Source organism: Athene cunicularia (genome assembly GCF_003259725.1).
Source record: "Athene cunicularia isolate RWA chromosome 4 unlocalized genomic scaffold, athCun1 chr4_part2, whole genome shotgun sequence".
Taxonomy (NCBI): Eukaryota; Metazoa; Chordata; class Aves; order Strigiformes; family Strigidae; genus Athene; species Athene cunicularia.
In genome coordinates this window covers 30,242,194-30,261,158 of record NW_020799099.1, presented here as the reverse complement: position 1 = coordinate 30,261,158, position 18,965 = coordinate 30,242,194, and the positions used below count along the sequence as shown (strand labels likewise).

At 37.8% G+C, this 18,965-nt stretch overlaps 1 protein-coding gene across 4 annotated transcripts in view; it reads right to left on the bottom strand.

Annotated features, from left to right (window-relative positions):
• Window positions 1–18,965, bottom strand: part of LRBA (LPS responsive beige-like anchor protein) — a 404,059-nt gene that overhangs the window by 243,554 nt on the left and 141,540 nt on the right. The window lies entirely within an intron of this gene.

The following is an 18,965-nucleotide window of genomic DNA, read 5'->3' as shown; positions in this document are numbered from 1 at the left end:
TTTTTTTTTTTGGGGGGGGGGTCAGAGTATTTTCAAATGACTATCAGAGAATCTGTGGGGAGAAAAAAAAAAGGATCATATGGGATTTTATTCAAAAATAAAAAGCCTAGTATTGCTGATTCACAAGTTTCTCCACACTTGCTTTTCATCTTATAGCAAACTAAGATCCTCAAGAGGCTTATTCTTTGGAGGACTCAGTATTTAAAAACAGGATATTTTGATATAATTATATATTTATATAATATAATTTTATTTATTTATATAATAAATAAATAAAATCCAGAAGCAAATGGGAAGGATTCTTAAAATATTGGTTTTTTATAACAGTTATTCTTTAAAATCAATCCTAGCCACTTACTTTGGAAACATGTTAAGCAGTCACAATCCCAGCCTTAGCTTAACCATATCCTTAAATTAAGGCCTCATGTCAGAAATCCTATATCAAACTATGAAAAGCAAGTTATTTTAACTTGATTTTTTTCCCACTCCTTTTTCGATTATGTTTTCTATTTCATTTCAACTAGCATATGACATTTTTTCCTTCGTGATTGGTCCTCATGCATTTATGTAACACAATTTTGGAATTTCTGGACAACATGAGATAGTTATCAATAGGTTTGGGGTTTAATTAATTTTTAATTCAGAAAAAGTTCTGCCACCCTTGAATGGTTGACATTTGGCTCTAAAATTTGTTTCTTTTTAAAACTGATTTTATTATCCATAAAACAACATTTGAAATACTCTGACTCTTCAAAGTGTGAGAAGACAACAGTGTCTGCTTTAATTTACAGCAGCTGAAGTTTAAAACACTCATTCGCACAACTCTAGATCTTATATTGAGCAACATGGAACAAGGACTAAAAATACTCTATAAAAACTGCTTTGAAATTCATATTTTTCTTGATCACTTGGTTTAAATGAAAAGACCACAACAACGTAAGAGTCAGCATTACACCTACCACAGATTCTACCTTCAGAGAAATGAGTACTACACAGCAACAAGTTTCTACTGGCATCATCCTTTTTGTCAACATTAAAAAAAAACCCACTCTATAAACATACTCATTTAAATAAGAGCAGCATATAAGATCCTTTTCTGTTTCTCATTTCAATATTAAATATCAAACGTCCTATTTCCAAGGCTCTGCTGCTCTTGCTGAGTTTTATTTTTGGCGTTGTTTCGGTTCAGCATGCAATATTTTTCTCCCTGGTTCGTTTTTTTCAGATGGCATGTGGGTGTTTTTATACTACCCCTCAGTAACAGTTATCAGCGGTTGTTACAAACAGCTAAACTCCTGGATGTTGGGGTAATGGCACAAAACAGATTACACACTACAAATGCACAAATCCTGCTTAACTAGATTTCACTAATTTACTATAATTCAGTATAAAATAATAAACTCGATACTTGGAGCTTGTCATGTTTAGAGCACAACAGCCATACAGGATAAAAAAACCACAGTATCAATTCTGTGGATTTTTAAAGCAAGAATCTCAGATTTGATGCGAGTTACAGTTAACTCATTAACATTATAGGTTTTGAAAGAAAAAACAATGACTAATCAAAATCACCAGCTTCCACCAAGCATGCACAATAATGAAACCACCGAAATGATATAAAACATTACATAAAACACATGGATTTGACAGTTATTGGACATACCAAAGAGCCACGTAACGTTTCTCACACACTTTAACAGCTTCAGCTACACTCTGGCCAATAATCTATTTCTAATATTCCAAATTTCTGAGTAGCTTCAAACAACTGCCATTCAAAAATAACCTGAGCAACATTCCTCCCTCCTCTGCTGCTGACCACATGAAATTGCCTTGCAAAACAGTGTTGGTCCAATGGCAATATGGATGATGCTGGCTTCAAGGCTACCAACAACTGCTCAGAAATGAGGTTTTTAGGGTAACAGGCAGAGTAGGAAAAAATATGCAAAAATATTTCAGGAGTCAGAATATCTGATTTTTTTCCTTCTGTAGATGTTTAATGTGTTTAGGACTAACGGTAGCATAGCAAGAGATGTCTGCAGGTGACATAAGGTCGTCCTGGGGATGAGGGCCAGTACAGAGCCAGCGCAGCTGAGAATGATCCTGTTCTGCCCAACTGTGGAGGCTCTGTGCCACACTCCCCCAGGGCTGCCCTGTTCTTCCCATGGTGGGTGGCAGGTTGGAGATGCTTGGTGAGGTCCTGTGGTACCGCAGTGAGCTCCCAACTTAACCCCCTGCGGAGGAATTGCCGGCTCTCATGGCACCCTGATGGTGTATTCTACGCCTCTGGTCCCAAGTAACAACAAAATCTGTTTCACAATTGCCATATATTCTCTATCATATAGTAATCCATCCAATAACTGAGCATTTTGCTTGCTTTGTCTGTCACCTCCCTTAAATATTTCTGAGGCAAAAATTGGAATCAGTCACAAAAGATGGAATCAAATTACTCTATGGGCAACACACAGTTCAGGATAGTTTGATGAGATTTACATCTCAAGTTCCTGCAAGAACAGGCAATGAAAGGGATGGAAGGAGCACAAACATCCCAAAATCCATTATGCCATAACTGTGGCATTACTGCTTAGACCCAGAATTTATTCCAACAAATTTTTGACCAAAAAACCCCAGTATCTTGGCACTAGGGCACACAAAGTACAACCAAGTGTAATAATGACCAAAGCACTTGCACTGCTCATCATTATAACCACTACCATCACTTTCCAAGTGATATTCAAATCTGGTTATTTCCTTTTAAGATAGCCAGAAGTCTTTGAAGATGCATTTTCTGAAAAGTGATTTAATAGCAGGGACCTAGAAACGCACCTAGGAAAAAGGTGGGACGGAGAAGAAGAGTGGTGAGGAAAATATCAGGAAACATCTCTTCTTCCTTGAGTGAAACAGAACAGTGAGGACAACCTGGTTTTCTGAATGGTAAGGCTTTTTAAGGATTGACTCTGCCACTTCCAGGAGGGCTTCAGATTCAGGGTGAAATCCAGAGGTCTCTAAGTCACTTGGCACCTTCCCCGATACAGTGATCATCTGAAAAGCAACTTAACTGACTGATAGATCTTCGTTTTCATGATCTATGATCATCTCAAAGGGAATGGCTGTTTTCTCCTATTTAGGTCAAAGAAAAAAAATCAGTAGGCGGACCCATTCTGTAAACATTTCTATAAAAGAATCAGATGAAGCAGAAAGAAAAAAAAATATCTATTTTTCAAAAAATTTATTACAGTGATTCCCATTTAAAAGCTAATACAGGGAAGTTAAGATGAAAAACTAGACTGCAAACCTGTGAGATAGAAGTGGCAATGTGAAAGGACCTTTCAGTCCCTGTTGAGAATTCTGATCAGCACATTCTTGTTCCCTTTCCTGGAAAGCTGTATAGATCTACTCAGAAATTTTTTAAAAAAAAAAAAAAGCTACCTTTATAAAAGATGAGGAATGTCACCCTTGGCTGGGTATGGATTTATAGTTTTCTACCACTTCCCCTCCCTGGATCCCAGACGGACTTCAAAACAAAAATCATTTTAGCAATTTAATTGTAAAATCTCTATTTAAACAATTACTGTCTCTTTTCATCCATCACTCATGGAGGTATTTATTTCAGCATAGCCACTACATTTTGTATTCAGAACAGAGCATTCTCAGTGTGAGGCTGAAGCTTTCATTGAAATGAGAAATACAGTTCAGAATAAAATATTACACTAGATGCTGTATTTTCCACAACCTCCTCCTCAATAATATTCTAATAAATGAAAGAGGCAAGTACTCTATGTGACTAATATAGGTAACATTGAAAATCTTAACTGTAAATGCCTTCAGGCTCTACTGATGGACTTTTCTAAACATCTCAGTATTTTAATGCATGTTTTTACTTCCCACCTTGCCCCAAAGTTGATTTTCATAAGCCGCTTTCATGAATATTAAAAAAAAAAAAAAATCAACCTGCATGAATCAAACTTTGATGCCTAAATGAGGAAACCTTAACTCCAAGATGAGACTGTGAACACTAGGGTTTAAGTGCAAACAAGAGAATCACTGGTGTACCTCTAGCTTGCGAAGTCAAGAAGACATAGGTCAAGACAAGTAACTACTCAAACTCTGGACTGGATTTTCAATACAAACTTCTACTGGGTCAGGAATGTCTTTTAGGGACATCTAAACCTGTTTGGGGTTTGCAAATAAATCGAATATGAAGATACTTGTTCTTCCTTTCTTTGATAGAAATATCACTGTGCAAGTGCTTGGGTAAATCCTCCAGATAAAAAAGCAGACTTTTATTTTTCCAAAGCTGATAAGGGTGAGAGCTTTAAAAATAAAACCTTTTGGAGGATATACACACATCTACATTCAGCTACAGTCAGTAGTTTAACGGTCAGTAAAAGAAAGTATATTGCAGGTACACAAACTTGTGTGCAGTATGGTTTCACACACACAGCTGCAGAATGAGCTGGCTTCATAAAGTCACTTCTAAACTTCCATCAGCCATTACAAAAAAGACATTTTTACAAGCAATACAAATAATAACATCGTAATACCTGTATGCACCAGCCTACCCTGGTGTTTTGCCAATTATCAGGCCTAGCATAAAGGACACAGCCAGCATAAAGATGAATCAATAACCAAATTGCATTTGATACAAAAGGGTCAGCACATGGGGTACAAACAAGTCAGTCAGGTTATACATAATGGACATCAATCCCACTGACCCCAACAACACCACCACACAACCAATAATGGGTGGAATAAATGGTGACATGCAGTCTCCCATAAATGGGAACGGGAGACAACCGAGTCAACAAATGAAATACATAAGACCAAGGAAGTCGCATACTGAATCTTTACAGAGCCCGCGTTTACAAAAGCCAGACCTGACTGGAGCCCAGTCCCAGGGAGGCAGGAGGTCCTTCCCCAACAGGGAACTCTGCACAGGGCATCCACCTCACAGACAGACACTGCCCCTGCCTGCAAGGGCTCTCAGCTTTTATCCCTCAGTGGGACACCTGACCCTTGGTTACTTCATGCAGGACCCCTGGGGCTCCTTTACCCAATGGCTCTCCCTGCCAGGCAGCCCCACCCTGGAGGGAAGCCTAAAGGCAAACTCACCCCCCTTTGGGAAGGGCTGTGGGAATCACCCACATGTCAACCTTAGTTTGGGGCTAGGGGTTGAAACCCCAGCATTTCACCTGGTAAGTGCAGAAGTTTCGCATGAAATTCAGCTACAGACAAATGGGAGAGGCTTTAACCCAACAGCCTGGACCGAGGTCAGTCATAAGCAGCATTTGCAGCTCAGGTGCTTCTGCCAGGAAAAGTCAAATGAGAAAACAAACATGCAGAAACAGAACTAGAATATAGGGAAATGTTTTACAGTTTTGTGAGCACTTTGTTCAGTTCCTGCTATAAGCAAGTTTCTCACATAAAAACTACTTTTGAAAATAAAATTGCATTTGAGAGAATATTCAAGACTACTGCCAAAAGACTGTCAAATACATCTGGGCTACAAATGATCCAATATGCTGGATCAAAAGTTAACACCCATTTAGCAATCAGATGCATATTTCATCCTTAATGAAGGCCTGAAAAGAAGAGTTCACTATATGCTGGATGCAGGTATCAAAGCAGATGTCACAAAGCAACATAGGCGCATCATCTAAGGATCTTTTTCACATTAAGAATCCTATTAGAAGGAAAACACTAAAAGGTAATTGAATTTCCCTCAGTTATCTTCATCTCTGTCAGCTCCTGCTACAATAACTTACTCTCCAGAGCAGAGATAACTCAATTCTGTCCAGCAAGCATATGTTATGAATCTCCAAAGCAAACTTGTCTAAATCATTCTGGTCTTCTATCAAGGTTGGCTGTGGATATGAACTCTGACAGAAAGCAAACAAATTTATTTTTATGTTTTCAATAATTCACTTCCCTGTGCCTTGATGGAAGAATCTAAAGACATAAATGTTTCCACTAATTCTGGAATTATAAAGACTAATTGAAAATATTTTATCTGGAAGCTAATGCTATTATAAACTGTTTGATTCACCATTCTGTTTTACCAGAAACAGCAGTTTCGGGTTCCTCTGGGTGCACAAAAGCTAAAACTATCAGCTCATGCTGTAATTAACTTTTTTTTTTCAGAATAGTTTTGACATTTATACTTTTACCTTCAATGGAAATGTTATCTGTACAAATAACAACAGAGGTATACTCTAACTTTTTATTTCATCAAAGCTCTTAAAACATCAGTAAGCACAAATTCTCCACTCACGCAAGACAACTACTTTGATTTTTAAAGCCACATTTTAGGAAACTAGACTTATCTAGACCAACATCACAGAAGAAAAGCAAAACATAAAGCAGCCAAAGGAAGAGTAAATGACAAGAACCAGAAAAGCTACTTCTGGAAGGAGAAGAGAGAAAATATTAGGTAAGTTTCTGGTCAAACTAACATTAACCATACAATTTCTGTCAGTTTGTGATCATTTCAGGCCGTTCAACATATATGTAAAAAAAATCTGAAGAATGAGTGAATAATGAAGTGACAAGGGTCATTGCTGATACTAAGCTATACAGAACTGTATGACTGGGAAGTGTTTGTGAGGAACTAGGGGGGGGGCTTGGAAGATCAAGTCATTGTGGTAATAAAACAGCACAGGAACTTCAGTGTAGATAACAGAAATATAGGAAAGAATCTAATTTTAGATATAAAATGATGAACTCTGAGTTCACCTTTATCTTCTCTCCTTTTTCCCATAATGATATCAACAACATACTTCTGTGAAACCATCAGCTCAGTACAGGATAAGCAGGAATCAAATACAGGATAAGGAACCACTGGGAAGAGAACACCACGGAAAACACTGTGTATTTATCAATTCCTGGTGTGTCCACATCTGGAATGCTGGGTGCAGTTTTGGCTCTTCCATCAGGAAATATGATAGCATATGATATGATATCAGGAATATGAACTGAGAAGCATTTTGGAAGGATTCAGAATTGGAATCACTACCGAAGAACTGTGTAACAGTAGGAGTTTTCAAAGTGGAGGGGAAAAAAAAAAAAGACAACTCAGGAGGGATAGAGGAATTCTGTGAAATCATGTGGTATAAAGAACCCTTTCTAGGTGAGTTTGCATGAAAGGGTTCTATAGATTCTTATAAAGTTAGATGGAGACAGTCACCAGGAAAAAGCAGACCAAAGAGATGGAGAATGCATGCTGAGAAGGTTGTGTGTGAAAGTTTCCAAGAGCTTGTAAACTGTAGGGACTGGCAGTCTTGTTGGATCTGCAAAATATGATCAACTCAGAATACCTTGGGTCTGCTCAAATTTTACATCACCACTAGCACACACTAGTACCAGCAGTAACTTGTACAACCCAGACGACATGATGGCTACTCTACACAAGTAATACAAGATTGTATATAGAGCACAGGCCCTTCAGCAGGAGCCACAAAGCAAAAGGACCTTTGGCAGGAGCCACAAAGCAAAAGGACCTTCGGCAGGACTTTCTCAAGCTACTGGAATAAATCCCTCATTACAGTTGTTGGAGTATACAGTTGGAGTCAGGTTCCCAGCTGTAAGCTCCAACCGAAAACCTGTAAGTGATGACATTGTGTGTAGAATAAAGCTGTTACTGTGAACAGCTGCTAACTATTAATGACAACAGTATAATGAACAGAAGTTGTTCCAAGAAACACTGGTTGTGATCAATGTCTCCCCTCCAACCCGACTCGCAAGCAGAGAAAAGGCATTTTACAATACAAGAATGAAACCAAGATGCCAGTACAATTCACAGTTGAGACAGTGTAACTCTTAACAAAAGTCTGTGTGGAGCCAAGGTTTTACTGGGCAAACGGGGAGCAAGAATCCCCAAAGTGGTACTTATCACATGGCCACCATTTCCAGCAAGCAAAAATCAGAAGTCACTTCAAATTGCAGATGAGTGTGCATGTGTTCTGGGAAAGTGTTACTATGTCTGCCCTTTTAATAAACTCTTCCTTAAGCATCCACAGTTTGAGATAGGGTAATTGGCTTGATAAGGGACTTATCAATGTGATTAGTCTCTCATCCATGTTGTAGTAGGAATCAATCTTCCAAGAACAGACACAGAGCAGAGCTACTAGGATGATCTAGAGTATGTAGATGCCACCCTTAGAAGAAAAAAAAACTAGAAGAATTAAACTTATTTAGCCTAGTGAAATGAAGTGAGGTGTGAGAATAAAAAAGTAATAATAAGAAATAAAGAAAAAAAGATGTCCTGGTTCAGCCAGGATACAGTAAAGTTCTCCCCAGCAGAGAGAGAGGGGGAAGGGATCTCCAGCTGGGTTATTCATACCATGCTGACATCAGGTTCAGGGGCGGAGCCTTTTTACCTTTCGCTTCTGGTGTTGGTTTTTGCCATACACGCGGCGGGTTTGCTCCTTGATCATTTAGTGGTATTTCTCTGCATATCTTTTGTCTTGTTCACTGTTATTGCTGTTTATTGTTGTTACCATTGATACTGTTGTTATTCAGATTGTTCTATCACTCTGTTGTATTAAATTTCTTGTTATTTTAGCCGGGGTCTGTGTTTAACTTCCAGCCCGACCGGTGCGGGTGGGGGAGGGGCAACAGCCACGTGCTCTCTCATCCCGGCAAGAATTAAACCTTGCACAAAAGACTACCGAAGTCAAAAGATAAATACAAGTAAAAATATATTGGAAAAAGCTTACAATCGAGCAGAATATTTAAATCTAACCTACCATTTGGGATAGTGAGGAAACACACCTTTGGGGTATTCAGACCCTGAAGATCTCTTGTGACCTTTTCAGCACCAGTATCAGATTTATTTTAATATAATGTCTTTCTCAGATCAAACCAACTTACAATAATGCACATAGGAGAGATGCTTACTGTCACCAGTGTTTTTTTCCTCAAAGCTGAACAACTCCTAATACTGTTGTTAAAAGGATACATAAGTAATGCAAGTTATCTTGGACAGGAACTTTAGAGGAAAGCACACTAGGATATTTGCTCTGCTAGTCCTAGGAATTTATACTCCATATACACTGTATTACTTCAGTCAAGAGTATTATAGAATCACTGCCTGGCACGAGCTACCATAAAAGTCTGCACATGAATAATAAACAAGGTACGCGCTACTGATTTATTTCTCATGAATAGTTGAGAACAACAACGTTTCTGATGGGAACATCTAATTTGAAGCAAGAAATTTCTTATCTAGCTAGCTTAGTTTTCGTATTACGAGCATAAAGATATGCAAGAAAACACAGAAAGTGTTTTTATAGACAACACAAAACTGTATAAAAAGATAGAATATTAGGGGTTCAAAGGAAATGTATGCCATCCATCAAAAGGCTTTTTAAAAGAAAAAAAAAAAAAGCCGGAATGGTTAATTTGCAAGGAAAGAAGGCTGTAAGAAAATGTCATCCTTCAAGAAGTCTGTTCAAAGAAGGAAAACAGAAAAATATGTGAACTACAGCATGTTAGTTTTAAAACCAGAATGAAGCAGGCCAAAAGAGTTTGAAGAGCACTTGCATAAAGGCAAAAAAGGCATCAATAAATTATTTTTCAAACAAATCAGGAGCACTAAGCCTGTTATCTCTGTAGAGCTAAAAGAAGATCAAAGGATAAAGAGAGCTCTTGGAACACCAGACCACCAGAGAGAAGTGCTAGTTGAGAAGTTACAAAAGAAACCTGACAAGTGACCAACTGCTAGGACCAACAGAGTACTCACTCAGGGGATCTAGAAGAACTCGAGGATGAGTTCAGACATTAGCTACAGCATCCTTGTTCAAACTGCCTCAGTGCCAGAGGAATGAGATATGCCAAATGGACTGGAGGACAGTGGGGAACTACATGGCAGAAATTCTTAAGTTTATAAAAGGCAAACTGGTAGCTGTGTTTAAAGGAAAAAGCAAACAATGGAGTAAACAAACTGGCAAGAGTCATCACTGCTTTTGCAAAGGGAAGTCATGCTTCATTAGATTTCTTTCAACAAGCCACTGGAGACACAGACGAGAAAGATCCAATTCATAAAGTCCGCTGTTTGAATGCCAAAAAGATATTTAAAGAAAGGCAGGATGTGGTAGGGCATAAAGGAACATCCTCACGTTAATAAAAATTGATTAAAAAAAGGAAACAGGTTTAAGAAAGAATAGCTAGTCTTCAAAGTCAACGGAAATCATCAACTGAATCCCACTGTGATATTAAACGTATTTAGAAATGACTGCAGAGTGGAAGAGGTGTCAAATTTTGCTGATAGCTCTAGAGTAATTCAATGTAGTAGAAACAACGCTCAGACACGAAAAATGCTAATACAGTGATTGGGAGATAAAACAACAGGTGAAATTCATATGGAGAACTGCAAATCTTTGTGCAAATTGGTATCCCTGCCACCCGGGCAGACCCAAGGAAGCACCCCGATACCACCGCACTGTTCTTGGGCTTGTCTCCAGGCACGTGCTACTCAACTCTGTCACAAACAGAATGCTGAGTTTGGCAGACTTTTGGTCTAGCCCAGTATAGATGTTCTTGAGTCTCACCAAACCACTCATGTGTGTAACAGAACAACATCATTATTAATGGAAATGAATAAAAAAAAAAGGCATGGAATTTCCAAGTGGATCGTGTTGATAGCCTAAATTATTTGGGATTTTGAATGCTCTAAACAAAGTTCAAGTTAATCAAGTTTATCTTCAAATTGTTTTCTATTCCAGAAAACTGTCAAAACCTGTAGCTCTGTAATACCTAAGAGATGAGTATTTGAGTAATTTCCATCATAGTTCAGTATTCACAAAGAATTATCTGTGGTAAGTGGAAGTTACCTATATAAACCCTGCACATATTAATACAAGGCCAGACATTTGTATTTCTATACTTGTTTTCCTAACACATGAGCACTTAGAATTAACTCATTAAGTCATTACTGTGGAAGAGATATTCTATGGTATAATTATTATATTTCACTCACTTCTTCCTCCATATAATTTTAAAGAGTTATTTTTTCAAAAGAGCAAGTTTGAAATTTAGAATCTGTAGATGAAAAGAAAAAAGAACAAACAGAAACCGATGCTAATAAAATGCTGTTTAGGCTAGGTATTACCTTATTTATGTTGATGAATCTTGTAAGCACGCACTAATTGTTATTCTGGATTTTATGTGGTACTTAGCTAGTGAGTTAAATAATTTATTTTAAAAATAAACAAAAAAAACCCCAAAAAAACAGAACACCACACCCTGTCAGCCTTACGATTATGGATTTCACACACAAAGTTAAGATGCACTGCCACAGCAGAAGTTCAGAAAGGGATGTCTGTTCCCTGTCTAGCAGAAGACAGACTACAGCCAAAGCATACAGTGCTGGCTCTCCCTTCTTCCAATTACCCCATGTTCACCATGCCTGTGCTATTTTGATTCAGCCGTTACAGTAGCACAGCAAAATGATAAAACATAAGTGGTTCCAGGAGCTGAGTCTTTGACTCCTTCTGGCACAGGTTTCTTTAGCTTTCCAGGGTCTACAAATGCTAAAATAACAAGAACTCCACATCATGTTCTGCTAAGACTTCCAGAACCATAGAGAGCAGATTAATTAAACTCATTGATAATCTCTAGTGAAAATAATCAGCTGTAACAGTACTTATGAGAGGGAGTAAAAAGTTTTTAAAACAAAGGAAAGTTTATCATTCACAGGAAGTGAAAAGTAAATTGTTGTGTTTAATAAGTAAAATGAGATTGAAAAGGCCATAAAAAGTATTTGTAAAATATTTATATGTTACAAAATTATTGTAAAGAGGTTTAAAGCTAATATTGTAAAACACTGTGCAGAAAGACTAATATCTTCCTGATGTCCCTGGATTTTTTTTCAAATTACACTTAATATGTACGTGCAACATAGCACAGATTATAAAACATGGAAGAGTCTCAATAATATACTGCTAAACACTAAGCATTAATTATAAATCAATAAATTTCATTAGTATCAGAAAAATGAGAATAGACCTCTTCTGATAAGAAATAGCTACAGTTATGATCTATTTCATTTCCATATTCAGTATGACTTCAAAAGCCCAAAACATTGATACTTATTAGATTTAAGTCTTCACATAGTTTGCTTCCTAATTTGCCAAAAATATCCAGAGCCAGAAATAAAGATAGCATCTTGTTTCATCAGAAAAGTCTACAGGAGAGAGTAGTTTGAAAATTAATTTTCTTTCAAGCTGCTTCAGAAACAATATTATTATATCTTTGATAGCTCGTAGACATATTTCTGTAATAATTTTGATTTAAAATTGAGATATAACAATAAAAGATGTCTCGGCATTCCAGTTCAAGTTTTCATTCCTCCTCCTCCCATTGCTCATTAAGGCACAGTGAAAGAGAAACCACAACTTTTCACTCCTCCTTTCATAATCAAGCAATACTTTATATCCCAACACTTCCCTGAGCACATGTGAATGGAAAATGTTATACTGTTCAAACAGAAAATGAACTTCTCATTTCAGAATCTTTTGACACACATGTGATAATGAATCCTAAAAACTGCCACCTCAGAAACATGAGAAATTTAACTTTCCAGTTTAGGACTTGTCAACATATTTCAGCAGAAAAAAACCTGGTTAATCCTCCAGTAGAACAAAACTGGTTAATCCTCGAATAGAAAAAAAAAAAAATAAAATTTTTTCCATGCTCAGCGCTCTGCTGAAGAATTTATAATGCCTCAAAAAATAAAAGTGTTTAGAAATCGAAATTAAAATTTGTCTTCCCTCTACTGACAGACAGCACTGTAATGGCCAACCTGCCCAATGCAAAGGGCAGCATTTTTTTAAAAAATCTAAATTGGAGAGAGTGTTAAGCGCATTCATGACAAAATGTGTAAAGCCTTGTTTTTCTTTGAGGGCACATCTAACTTCCTTTGTGTTGCCACATTACATTTTGGCAGTCTTACAGACTATAACTTTTGGTTACATTACTGTAGGACGCCCACAACTTGCACTATCCATTATCTTCACGTGTACTCTAAAGATTTGTTGCTGATAACCCACAGTACTAGATAGAATATCCGTGGAAACCATTCCAAAATCTTTTTTTTTTCTAATAAATAAAGTCATTGCCATTAAGTGTGTTGAATAACACTGCATATAGAAGGATTCTGTGAGGAAGATTATTTGATGCACAAGTTGTATAACAAAGCAGCTTTTATTAAAAACACTGGAAAATTGTGTGGAGAACAGGGACCCAGCCAAGGATTAAAACTTTCTTTTCTGCAGTACATAAAGAAGTAACCATCATCTACGGAAACTACAAAGACGACAAATACCTTTTCATAATTCTTCCAAGGGCTCCCAGACATTCTCTTTGACTTACGGGTATTCTGCCACAATGGATTTGCAGGACTCTTTAGTTACTTCCTCTGATACAAATAACATCATCTAACATTTAATGTCTAGTACACCAAAGAGTAGAAGGCGCAGAATACACAAGGTTATCAATCAACAGAACCACTGAATTTTGTTTTCTGCCCAGGAAACAAAAAACAAACAGCTACATCCAAGTCACTACTGGAACACTTGCCTAGCGTTGCATCTTATCTCTATCAAGGTAATGCTTACACAAATATGAAGATTCGTTTCCCAGCATGAACCATGAAGTACAACATTCAGTTTATTACACACTGCCTATAAATTGAAACTGAGTAAGAATTAAAACTGTGAGGAAGCCCAAGTCTTCCACATGAAAAAACATATCCAAACAGAAAAGGGCAACAAATTTTACAGCAGCTGGAAATGCTAGATTTAATTATTGAAGAGAAATCATGCAGAGAAGGTTAGCTGCCTAGCATGATTTATAACAAATGCAAGGGGAAAGTCATGTGAAATTCTCAGTTAATCAACAGAAATAACAAGAAGGCCAGCACTTCATATTTCTATAGATGATGAGAATTAAAAAAAAGGAAAAAAAAAAGACCAAAAATTCAAGAGAATGACACCACACAATCTTTTAAAAAAGACACTTTGAGGAGGCAGGTTAGTTTGTAAATTACAGCAGTTATATTTTACTGAAAAAATTACCAAATGGTCTGTTTTCCTCACAGGCTCAGAATGAAAAATCCTTGTCCATCTGTTCTAGAAAGTTTTCTGATAATTACTGTGTTGCACTGTCCATTGATCCTCTACATACATTATGAATGTGTCTGTATAATACCTTTTCCCTCATTTTCCTATTCCTTCATGTGAATCTTCCAGACAAAAAAAACCCTCCATGTTGCTGGAAGAATATTCATAAAAAATAGTTCAGACAAGTGTTGAGGTATGGTATCATAGGTTTGGGTCAAAATCCAGTAGTGCCATCTGACAGCAAACTAAACCTTCACTGGGAAGATTAAACGCTGCTGCTTGAACAGTCCGGGCCTAACACACTTGCAGGTTTACGTATTTAGAATTCTATAAATATGTATATTCACACAGGAATACGTGAAGAGATTTATATAAGAGGCCTATCTAAGGCAATGGGCACTCCTGTCATAAATTATAAAATAAAGTCAATTAGAGTACAAAATTCCCTCCCCCTCCTCGCACCAAATCCAATTATTCTCGTCGGCCCAACTCCGCAGCAGTTTGCACACATAAACTAAGACACAGTGTGAATCACCACATTTTTCAAGGTCATTTCTAGAAAGCAGTCTCGGTGGTAGCGTGAAACCAGTTGTTGGAATTCAGACATAAAGAGGTTCCTCTTCGGGATTTTCAGCTCTACCAAACACTCAGGGTGAGATTATGAAAAACACCTCAGAGACCTGCTCATATAAATCCCAGGGACATCGGGCAAAATTTAATGTTATAAGGGTTATAAGTTATGTTAGGAATGTTCACATTACCATATTCTCCATCAAAACCTGTGTTTCACTGCCACCTGAATAGAGAAATGAGTGGAATATTCTTCATGAGGCTTCTTGGAGTCTTAATGTCATTGTAAAATGGGTATGGTTTAGGTCTCCCTGTGACCTCCCTATGTGTCTACATTCATAGATGTAACTACTTATAGAGGTAGCATTGAAAACATAGGTGAAGAAAGGACCAGAAGGAAAAAGAAATCAAAAGGTTGACCTTTGTATTCAGCCATAGAAAAGCCTCTCGCAACCAATCCTTCCCCTCCAAAGCAATTTTTTTCCTGTCTTTTTCACAATAGCAGCTTAGAAGAAAGACAACATAACTGGTTTGCTCATAATTTGTTATGTTACCCATATTATGTCCTATTAAAAAAAAAAAAAAAAAAAAAAAAAAAGAGTGGCTAGGCACTGAAGAGGAAGACTTTTTTGTCTTTGTCCAGGCTGCTGAGCTGTCATGTACCCCTCTAGAGAGGAAGGGAGATTGCACCTTCCGTGAGGGAAGCTGGGCACCTCCAGTTTGAAGAAGCTTCTGGAGTGCAGGACTGCAGAGGCAAATGAGCGGTCAGCACTGCAAATGGAGACAGAAACTCCTAACAAAAAGGAAGAAACAGAAAAATAGCCAAGCAAAGATGACAGAACCAGAAACAGAAGATTGCCACCAGACACAGAAGTAGTAGATAAAAGAAGAATGTAAGAAGAGTGTTGTACAGAAAATATAATAAGACTAGATTGTTCTATCACCAGGTACAAACAAACCTGTCTGAAATCTGACACACATACTGCAAGGCTTATCTTTGTCATGACTTTTAAAGGAAAATTAAAACCAAGTAGAGGGAAATATACTACAGAATTATAAAAATAAATTGGAGGGTTGGATTTCTGCTGACCCAAAGTTATCATGGAATATTTCATATGTGATGTGAAACACCAGAAACTCAAGTCTGAATAAAACCAAAAAATGTGTAACAGTTCTTGTCACATTTTTCTCATCTGTGTCTGAATCTTCATCCCTCACTCAACCAGCCTCATCTCCTTTCACCCCACAGCTCAGGTGGCAAAGCTTGTTTCTGATCTGAACCACGTATGCTCATCCCAGCCATTTTTTCAAAACAAGTCGCATTTTTATGACTCATAATTACCACAATCACAAAATACTTTTAAATGTGATCAAAACCACATTCATGTATATCATTCTTCTGGGCTAAATGTTCTAGGATCACAAGACATTGTTTCCCAATAAATTGTTTAATATTTTTGTTTTACATGGGATCTGCTCACTTTCTTCAATTATTGCAGCAGGGGAATTTCTTCATCATAGGACAGAATCCCAGAATCATCTCTGTTGGAAAAGACCTTTGAAGACCATCTAGTCCAACCACGAACCTCACACTGACCGTTCTCAACTCCACCAGATCCCTCAGCGCCAGGTCACATTATTGGTGCAAAATATTTACATCAGATTTTAAAAGAATTGGAAAAATTCACACCAGAAAAATCATAACACAATTTAATAAAGACATGACCTCTGCTTAAGGAGGCGTCTGTGCCACAGAGACTTATCTCTATATGATAAGACAGAGTTTATGAAAGCGTAGCCTATCTGCTTCCTCGGACAACTGCTCTTTTCTGGAGATACGCTATGACACAGGAGATACGGCATTCCATGGACTGACCAAGCAGAGCCTCTCTCATGACTGGATGAATATCATCTTCATTCTAACTCACTTCTCACAACAGATGGAAGATGAAGCAGCAAATCAAGAAACGGGTGCATGCAGGTGACCAAACCACACCAGTCAGGCTAGCCAAAACAACCTTTAGCTTAGGGCTCATCATCTGCTACCCTGCTTCCTTACAGGTATTCCAACTGGAGAAATGAACCAGATCAAAGGCTGTATCAATCATTTTGCAAGTTCTTTTTCTCTTATTTGCAAGTTCCTTCTGTCACACGCCTGTAAGTGTGTCACAACATGAGCGTTAGGACCAAAACACGGGCCTCCATATGGACCAACTGCCATCCACAGCACGCCAGCAGCCCAGATCACTGCTCCATTCCCATCAAGTGATGGAAGTCTAGTCAATGGATCTATTTCTGGGCACAACATAAGAATGGAAAGTTTTCTACAGCCTGGAGTGCCACTTTAAAAGGCCATGAGGAAGACCATGGCTAGCACCACTGTGCTAAAACAAGTCAAGCACTGTGGGGAGGACATGTGAAAACCAAACCATAACATGGATGAATGGAAGGAACACGGTCCACAGGAATTTCTGATTGTTGATGTGATAGCAGCAGATTCGAATGGATGAGACTAACGGTTCACCCTTCCACAACAGAAAGTTAATGATCACTGAAGTCTGCCACAGACATCAGCAACGCTAACTTCATGAGGCACTGGGTTTATTATTTAAGCATTTGGTAGAATCCAATAGCTGTATATCCTCAATTGGCATGCCTGCAGGAGTGATGCTAGATCTATGTTTGTCCAACACAGTAACAAAACTAAACCTGATAAACAGACTGCTGCTATTTCAGTACACTAGTTTCCGTTTAAGTTCAACCTAATGAGTGAAAATACCTTGAGCCACCATACCGTGACAGCACGGATTCAAAGGAGCATCAACTCAAAGTATCAGCCAACTCTCTTATCCTAGAGAGTTGTCACAGCAAAACTCAGAGCTATATTAAAAATGTAAGATGATGCTTCAGTGTAAATTTCTGCCAGACGGAAAAGGTGTCTCAAGACTGAAATAAGGCTAAAAGTGAAGTTGTCACTGAACAACTGTATTCACTGATAGCCCGTATTTACATGACAGAACACTTTACTTCGTGCAGGTTACCCACATCTTTGCAGGTAGATGGCATGTGAAGAAAAAAGGTGGGCTCTTAATCTAATCAATAATGCCATGTCACACATGAAGCTTCTGCATAAATCCAGGGCAAAAGATACCAAGCATGTCCACTCCAATGATTGTTGGGCAACAAAGTAAAAAGATGCACTTTTCATCTCCACAGGACTGTCGCCAAACCCTTGATGTAATCAATGAAACATGCCTGCTATTTCACCATTGCAGAATGGTACTGTAGATATCTTACAACATCTCTGTTTGCAGGAGGGGGTAACTAGCTCTAGATGAAGTGCAGATATGTTATTAAACAACGCACAGCTTGAATCCTGTGGCCAACACAGATGACCTTTAGAACATAAGCACTGTCTAAGACAAATATGCTTTCATCTTTGGGGAGTATTTTTTCAAGTAAAGATTTAACAGGAAAACAGTTTAGAAATATGTTAAGCACAAAAGTGCCTTCAATCTCTTAATGCTTCATTTTAAAAACAAAACCACAAGTAGTATCACATGTCAGAAGAAAGACTAAGTACTCTTTAAGCAGAATATTATTGAATTTAGTGAGATTTAGCTTTGTTTTCATTTAAACAACCTAATAATTAAAGCACAGAGAAGGGAGATACGTGATGTAACTGAGAACCAAAATTGGAGGTATGACTGAAGTGACTCAGAAAAAAAGGCTTGTAATTTTTATTACAAGTCTATAAAAACCAAGACCATTCTATTTCACTTTAGAATCCCTTAAGTGGGATGAAAATACAAAAACATAACAAAATCACACTGAGGCATGTAAAACATAAGGACAATGGTATTAGACATGGACTAACTGAAATAGCACATGACACAAAGAATGAAAAAGTAATTTCTCATTTTGCACTTAACAGACTGTAATCATTTATTTTCACTCAGGTGTTTTTTTCAGTTATATCTTGACTGTGATGCTTAGCAGCTTTAACACACAGAGTGATATTTGCTTCATGGAAAAAAGCAGCATTGGTGTGATAAAAGTCCTTCCCCCACAAACTATGGTTTGCAGGTTCTGAGGAGTTCTGAGCTGCTCTGCACAGCCTGTTTCTCCATCAAAGTTAGTGGCAAACTATCAAAACACACTATGACCGCAAAGCACTTTTCAGGACGGAACCTCCTGCACCTGAAAAGTCCGTATCACACGTTGGAACCCTCAAACACATTGGGCCTGTTACGTTTTGGGGGTTTGTTTTCAGTTGTTTCC